This window comes from Rhamphochromis longiceps, linkage group LG16 (assembly GCF_057381845.1).
Source record: "Rhamphochromis longiceps isolate RC_006_pf linkage group LG16, R_longiceps_female_GT1.1, whole genome shotgun sequence".
In the NCBI taxonomy this organism is placed as follows: Eukaryota; Metazoa; Chordata; class Actinopteri; order Cichliformes; family Cichlidae; genus Rhamphochromis; species Rhamphochromis longiceps.
The window spans coordinates 21,885,233-21,893,871 of NC_140572.1; the positions used below are offsets into that span (position 1 = coordinate 21,885,233).

Consider the following 8,639-nt stretch of genomic DNA (forward strand, 5'->3'; position numbering starts at 1 on the left):
TGAAAGTCAGTATTTGGTAAGACTAACTTTATGCGTCAACATAACTTGGACTATTTTTTTTTCTTATTTGTTAATTACATAACTTTCATGTACTGTTCATCTGCTCTAACATTTTTAAGGCCTGCCACTTCTTCTTTTGTGTTCCAAGCTCTTTGGGAGTCAACTTGTTAGTGCAAAAATACTATTTTATATTTTATGTTTTTATATGGCAGATATTATTTATAGATTTTTTTCATATTTATAATTCAACAAAAAAAATGGGAACACATTCTGTGTTTTTTGACAGGCTTCTAGTAAAGAAGATGCAGAAAAACAATTTAAAAGTTCTTTGCTAAGTTGTCTGTTTTTTGTAGATACAAAACTGCTTCAGCCTTAGAGTTTGGTAACTTTTTTTTTTATGTTGGAACGATTCAGGACGGAACTGAAAATGAATAAAAACATCCAATGTTCAAAGAAAAATTTTAGCATATCTTCAGAAAACCTGGCATTTAATTCATTGGAAGCAAAATATTAAGAAAAAAGGGGTAACTCTTTTTCGTATTTGTTGTGTGAGAAGCTGAGCTATCAAACTAGGTTATACTGTAAAACATGTTTTATTTTTAAAATCTATCAATTTTTTTCTTTTCTTTTTCCCTTTCTGTTCATTTAGGTATGACCCACGTTAATTATTATTGCCCTGTTTAGATGTTCCATATTTTATTCAAGTGTGTTTATTCTAATATTTCTACACATAATAATTTCTTAATTCCAAAATGTACTGCCCAAGTCTAAAACAAGTTGTATATCAGAAGATATGTAAGGGCCCAGACACTTGCTGCCATTTGAAGTCTTTAAGTTTTTTCACTCTATAGATCCTGTCTTGCTCCTCCTTACTGTTGTTTCAAATTTTTATTCTTTTATTAATAAATTTGTTAATTTATTTTAAAACAGCAAACAATTCATGTTCAGTTAACTTGAATTGTTTGCGTTTTACAGATAATGAAAATGACCAATCTAATCAATTTGATTTAAAAAAAACAAAAACATAAAAGTTGGTTGAATAGAAAAATATCTGGTTTTGATGTTTTTCTTTCTCTTAAATGCAACACAACTTGTTTCTGTGAAAAATTCATTCCTAACACTAAAACTGTCTAAGATTCAGTTTAATTATAAAATTGTGGTGAGTAAATTCTAAGTGTTTTAGTTTAGTTTTATCACACTTAGGCAAGCTCACTGTCACATTTTTACCACATGAGATTCTACATATTCTCTTCAAACACCTCGACTTTAAACAACAGTTGTTGCTGTTGTTAGTTTTTGAAGATTTCCACTATATGCTGTATCCATTCTATGCCTGCAAAAAAACACTGTTAGCAAAATAAAAGATTGATTTGTAATGTTGCCACCCCCATGTTTTTGTTTGCTTGTTTGTTTTTTGAATCCTCAAAGTGAATTTTAGGAAATGTTAAATATGTCACAGAAATAACAGTTGAAGTGAGACTTCTTTGAAATAGTTATTGTATCTATTTTATTTGTTGTTGTTTTTTTCATTAAAGTGCAACATCATAATCGTTCATATGTTTTCAATGCAATGCTTTCTGTCACTGAAATTAACATTTGCATTTCTCTTCTGTTTGAGCAGAAAAGGCAACTTCAAAATCTGTGCCTCCATTGTGTGACTTCACACATGAATGAATCCAGGGGTTAGAGGTGAACTACACTGACCTATGTGCAAGACAATTCTCTCATTTCTGCTGGGAACACTTCTTATGTCCTTTGAGAAGGTATAGCCCCAGCAAAAGACACTGAGCCATGTAGGTGGCCTTTTGATTCCCTTTGTAAAACTTGTTGCTGACATTAGTGAATATTTTTATGTTACTAAATGTTACAGTTCAATTGTATACAGAAGCATGGTGGTATAGTCTTTCATTAAACTAAAGATAAAAATCTATTATAATATTTTTTTAATTTATCTAATATTGTAAATAATGGCAAATAAAAAACAAAACAAAAAAAAACTAAAACATAGAAAGTCGAAAAATTGTATCATCATTATTATTCGTTTAATTTCTAAGGTTCTGTTTTGGTTACACTGCGTCAAATTCTGGTCAGCTACAAATCTGAAAAGCCATCCCAGAAAATTCCCCAAATAATACGTTTTATGTAGTAAACAGATTTAGCACACAGACGTATACTATCATCCAGTTTAAACAAATAGAAAACATTTATTTTTCGTTAGATCGAATTATTTTAAGAATGTATTAAATTTCATAAAACATTTTTATTCCACGTGTAAACATCACCAAAATCAACTTAGAGAGCCTTAAGGCGTCCCGTCCAGTGATTATAATGGGAGGCAATTTGATATATTTTCCCCTATTGAAACGGCTTATCTATGTGACCACCTTTGTATGTATAGCTACAATATGAATTAAGTGAGGAAACTTCAGAGTCCCACTTGGAGAGGAAGTAGAGGATTTATGCTAATGAAGGAGTTGAGGCTCCGCTACGCTGGCTGGGAACCGCCCTTCATTCACCACATGGTTAAAAGGAGAGTCTACTCGCGCCACTTTCGCAATCTTACTACGATTCCCAAAATCCTAGCAAATCATAATAGTAGCACATGGTTGTGCACTTTTTGGAGGGGGTTACACGTCTTAGCCGATGTTTAATCTGTGAAGTCTGTGTTCTTTTTTTTAAATTTTGCAGATGTCCAAGAAACTGGGTAAACGGTAAGTCTGAACAAGTGAGTGAAGATGGTGGATTTTTTTAGTGTCTTATAAGGCGCGTGTTGTTGGCAAGAAACCTGTTGTTAGCCTTTTTTTGGGAGATGCGGTAAACGTCGGGAAAGTGAAATTCGCTGGGTTGACTTCGGTACGTGTGTGCGCTCTAACGTATATGCGAGGAGGGGAGAAGAAAGCGTTTTAATGGTCAAGTTTCCGCATTTTTAAAAACAAATGTTGTAGGAGCGCATGGCAACCTCTCCTCCATGGCAGGAGAATGAGGGAGATTTGAAAAGCATGTGTTGCCGCTGCTGTTGCACCTCTTGTCGGTACCTCGGAAGTGGTCCACACTCGTAAAACGATAAAATTAAATAACCGCTACAAATTTTGGCAAAAGCCCCAAGTTGTAGACTCACGTGCCCGCGCTGTCAGCCGTCTGTTTGTAGAATTTTTAAGTTTTCAGTCATTTCGGGTTGCAGTGGTGTACATTTAAAAGTGCCTCCAGAACAAAGCAGCAGCAGCACATGGGGTTCTAGCAGGCCGCGCGCCTTTGCTATCCCGCGAGCTGCCGAGTTAGCGGCTAACGCTAATATGCCAACAAAAACATTGTGATTTTATAATAATAACATAATTGTCACTAGCTGCGCGGGCTCTCTTATGTTTATTCAAATGCCGCTGTCGGCGTTTACAAGCACCTGGGAGCACGTGTACTGATCTCTAATTAGCATGTGTGAGTTAGCCATACTGAAACAACTAAGTTGGCTAAGACAAGGGGCAATACAATGCTTAGAAGTGGATGGGGAGTGGAAGCTAATATCCAAACATTACCAGCATACTTCATGAGATTACTAGGGTATTGGATTAAGTGTTGTCTTTAAGGAATACTGATAGGTGAACAAACTTTAATTGGATAATTATCTAAACAACTAAACACACTGTAGCAAGCTGCACGCGTTAGCCTGTTTGGCTAGCGCATGCTTACAGCAGACTGTTTTGATGGAGCCCTCGCGTAACTACTAGCTTGTGTGGTGGATTCTGCGTTTTAAGTTTGGAGCAGTTGCGGTCTCACGCGTGGTCCACAGACTAGTCATTATAAGCGAACGCCTCACGTGCGGCCAGTTTTAGCTGCGTGTGTGTGCACGGACACTGTAACATCGTCGATGTAGTCCCATGTGCTGTTCTTGCAGTGGCTATTAGGGTTTTTTTTTTTTTTTTTTTTTTTTAAACTGTGGACTCCTGGGCGCCATGTTAGCGGGTGGGGGAGGGGTACAGAAATGTGGCTGGAGTACAAGTGTTGGTATCCATGAACAGTCCCGGTTCAGACTCCTGGTTTATCATTTAGCTTTAAGGTGTTCGAGGTTATTGGCGTCTCTGACGCTATCATCTCGATTGCCATGCGGGAAGCTTGGCTGCTTGAGATTAATTGGAACAGAGTTTTGGGTTTGGGGGGGGTTGTAAACGGACGCATGGTGTATAGCTACTCTTGAATAACAGTTTTTGCAGAATGTCCTGAACGTTATATGAATGCAACGATTGAAAGTGAGTGGGGTGTGCATACAGAGGGGGAAAGTCTTTCATGGAACCTCAAAATATGTGCAGAGATGGCAAATAATTGTCCAGGATTTGCAAGGACAATTTAAGCACTCAATAAATGTGCATGTATTTGTGTAATTTAATGATTTCTCCAGCAACTTAAAAAAACTTGATGCCTAAAAGGGTTTATAATATCTTGACCACTAAAAATCGTCATGAAGTTTAGCCTTACAAGGACCATTCTAGTTGGGAGGGAAATGGTCTTTTCTGAGTGAGTTCATACACCACACTAATCACAGTACTCTTTGCCCGTTCAACTTTGTCAAGACTCTGCAGATGTATGAGATCGTTACTGTATACTGAGTTTGATCTTTTGAATTTTTATTAGAGAAAATTACCTACGTCAAAACTTGTCAAACTGCAGCTAACCTCTAACATTTGGTAAACCACAAACTGATAAATGTTAGGCTTGAGTTGGGTATAAACTTTCTTGTACAATGTCTTTGTGTATCTTTTTTGTTATTCCTACTGTTAATGCTACATCTTATTTATCCCTACAGAACCCCATTCACATCTGTCTCCTGGGCAGTCGTCACTGTGGCTTTAAAGGCACAGTAATGCAGTCTGTGAGGAGAACGTCACACGAGCAGTTTACAGTCACTGTAGTGCCAAAGTGCTTACAGTGCAGGTAGTTTTGTTCAATTCTACTGCAGTGAAGGCACTTTCAGCACTCTTCTGATAATATTAACTGAAGGAAGCTGACTTGTTCATAAACACAGCCTTTATGTTGCAAGTCCTAAGTAGACTGAATCCACATACACTTGTAAATAGACATCTGGCAAGACCTTGTCGTCTTGCTGTGAGGCTCAGCCCCCTGATGTTCTGGAGCAAAGCAGCTGTGTAAGAAGCAAACATGCTAAATGGTTGTTAGATGTTGTATATCCTGTCACTGTGGAAAAGTGCACAGAATTGGAGCAGCTGCTGATTTGTTTTTGTATTTTTATTTGACTTTATGTATGAGGAGAGGAGTCTTAAAAAATTGTTACCTGGCAAAATGTGACTACTACTAGTACTTATGCTAAGGTGCATCTAGTGCAGATAGTGAAGTAGACTAGCACCTACTGCCCTAAGTGCTCCTTCTGGCATAAGGGGCTGGGACTCTCATCTGCCATGTATCTCTGTATGCATACATGTGAGAGTGAGAGTTTGGGTTTTTTGAAGTATATTTGCATGGACACTCTTAATCTTAATTGTGGCTGTCCTCCGTTAGTTTTGCGTAGTTGCGCTGCAAGAAGAAATAAGTTGTGCAAATCTATGCAAAACTGACGGTGGCCTGCGTTTCCATCCAAATCCTCTTTGCGCATCGTCTATGAAAGAACAGTCACAGTCTGGTTTCCAGTGCACCTCTGTCAATAATGTAAAGACAAGGTTTCAGTAGTATTAAAGTGCTTATAGTGCAGGTAGTCTTCTTACTGTTTAAATTCTACTGCAATGTGAGCACTTCAAGTACTCCTAGACTACGTCGTCTTGGGAAAACTGCAGGGGTAGCTTATGCACGTGGGTCTCTGGTTAGTTTTGCTGGTTTGCTTTCAGCTTTTAAATGTACTGCTGTGCAAATCCATGCAAAACTGATCATAGAACTGAAAATAATCTATCAGAAGTGATCCCTTTCTGTGCAGGTTGGGAGAGGTGGCAATGCTCTGTGCTTGTGTGGTATTGCACTTGTCCCGGCCTGTTGAGGACACTGGGAATTGTTCTGCAAGTTCTCCCAGGATACTTTCTTAAAATCTGAATTTGATTATAATCTGTTTTTTGTTTTTTTTTTTGTTTTTTATGCGCACCTATTCCTAACAAGCTTTTAAATGTAGGTCACTTGAGAGTTGAGGAAATTTCTTGCTTAGAGCACCTTGTCATATATCTAAGGAAATATTTACTGTATGCAATGTAAATACAATACTTTATGAATAAATACTTAAATGACTCCTTTGTTCAAGTTTTTCTTCAAATATGTAATTCATTGTTGGTTTGAAAACTTGCCTTCAAAATGAGTTTTTGCTTCATGGCACGTCTTAACTGCAGGGTGTACAAATTTCAAAGTGATTTAATCCCACAAGGGTCCTCCGGTGATGATCGCTACACACACTGTCAGGAAAAAGGGGTTTCATGTGTTTCACGCAGTTGCCAGTAGGTTGTATAACAGGAGCAGCTGCATTAACTCCAGACATGCTTGCAAAAGCATGGAGCAAGTTTGTCTATATGTACACTTACCATGCATACAGAGGGGTACACACAAAGTAGTTTTAGATGTCTACTTGTTTGGACAAATATGTAAATAGATGTAAAATTGCATTGCCTTACAAACTTCCCAAAACTTGAACTTAATATTTGTCCTTTGCCCACTGATTTGTGGTCGTTATGCAATCTGTTTTATATGAAGTAAAACAATCAAGTCAGCCCTGTAATGACATGCTTATCACGCTTGCGTTCTTGAGATTCTTAAGTTAAAAATAAATTTAAAAAAAATTATATATATATATATATATATATATATATATATATATATATAATTTTTTTTTTATTTATTTTTTTAAACAGTCTTGAGTAATTGCGCGAACATGCCATGCAGCAAAAGTATGTATACTTATAATTGCCAGAAGCTTCCACAAACCCTAAAGTTTCTCAATAAAAAGAAAAAATGCAATTCTGGCAATTACTTCATGGTTCAGGCGTTTAAGGGTTCATGCAAATCCAGAGTACGTAGTTGTATCTACCTTATTAAATGGAAAACTAGGTGAAACCAGTAACCTCTTTAATAAAAATTGGACACTTAAGAGACAAACTTTACAACTTTTAAATAATCTTCCTCGTTTTGCTGAGTCTTAACATGGAAGTGGTGTCTGCTGTCATAGTGTTTTGATATTTGTTGGATTTTTATTATTTGGGGAGTTAAAGTAGAGTTTGCAGTTTTACCATCCTCCAGCAGAGGGAGGTAGCTGTGCATTTAAGTGTTTGCTGGTCAGTGTAAGTGGCCCTGTACTGTACAAATGTAACACATTTAAACTGGAGACATGCAAATTAATGACTCCAAATCTGAAGAAGCATGCACCCCTTAATGTTCTTAGTTTTCACAAAATTAAGACAATATTGGGTTTTATTTATTTTTTTTGGTGTCTTGTTCTGCAACGTTTTCTTTTACCTAAACCCCATTGCTATAAATAAGTACTGTGTTAACTGATATCAACTGAGTGAGCGCTCCACTTGTCCTAGGGTTCCAAGATCTAGCAGACTTCTGGTCATTGAGCAGAGTTTCCATTATTTGGCATTGTATGGTAGGCTGGCAGAGGGAGCCATTCACTGGAGTGTTCATCTTTCATTATCATGTCCTCTCTACTTGACAGACAAGATAAATGGGAAGCATCCAGAGAGGACATGAACTCAAAGATGCATTTCTGCTTGTCAGTCCGTGCAGATTGCTCTAGCAACCTCTATTTAAGTTGATGTCGAGAAAGTCCTATACCTTTATTAGACACAGAATGCTGTGTGACTGTGGACTGTTGGGTAAAAAGCAACCAGTGCATTTAAGTTTTTGTCCAGACTTTGAGATCCAACTATAGCTATGGAAATTAAAATAAAACACCAGAAAGAGTACTCACAATAAAGTCGTATAACTATTTTTTTTTCTTTTTGTCATACAAGCATGTTGGCTTGTTCCTCGTATAGACTGAAATATCTAGCCTAAAAATTACTAGATGTTAATACATTTTGACAGTAGCCGTTTCCAGAGGATGAATCCCATGACCTTGGTGGGTTTTGACTCTTCTTTTGAATGCTATCACTCGTTTTATAACTTTGACATTTGCACAACTTGTCAGAAACCATCTTGGATGAAAAATGGCTCTGTGGTTTTCTTTGGTAAGCATTAATAACAGTGTTTTTAACTTCATTGTAAAACTATGATTCCAAAGGACTTTTGCTAATTTGCATTGTGCCTGGAAAGGAAGTTTCCTTATTTCTACAAATGCAAATGTGATTTTAATATAGTATGACATAGTTATAGTATGGCAATAGCATGATTTGATTATTCGAGGATGGCATTCAAGTTATCAAATGTTGTTACTATTAGAATGGGAAATGAGTGAATACCTGCTGTTTGTGAAATAAAGCAATTGGAAATTAACATATCGCTTTGCAGTTTGCACCTAATCCCCGCAGTACAAAAGCTCTCTCTCCTGGATATACCAGGCTTTTTGTCTTCTTGCTTGATTGCGTTGTTCATCTTGTAGACCTTCTTAATCTGTATTCAGAGTTCAGCCCCTCTTTTTTTCCCTATCGCCTCATTTATGGAAAGAAATGATAGAATTTTTTACTAGCCCCTTAACCCATTAAAGAGGTATTTTTCAGTCC

The 8,639-nt window shown here is 36.9% G+C and overlaps 1 long non-coding RNA gene across 1 annotated transcript; it reads left to right on the forward strand.

The window, feature by feature from the left end:
• Positions 1-2,413: 2,413 nt before the first annotated feature.
• Positions 2,414-6,212, forward strand: LOC146651082 (uncharacterized). Its single transcript, XR_014908032.1, has 2 exons — positions 2,414-2,711; positions 4,796-6,212. It is a non-coding gene; the product is annotated as an uncharacterized LOC146651082 (long non-coding RNA).
• The last annotated feature ends 2,427 nt before the right edge of the window (positions 6,213-8,639 follow it).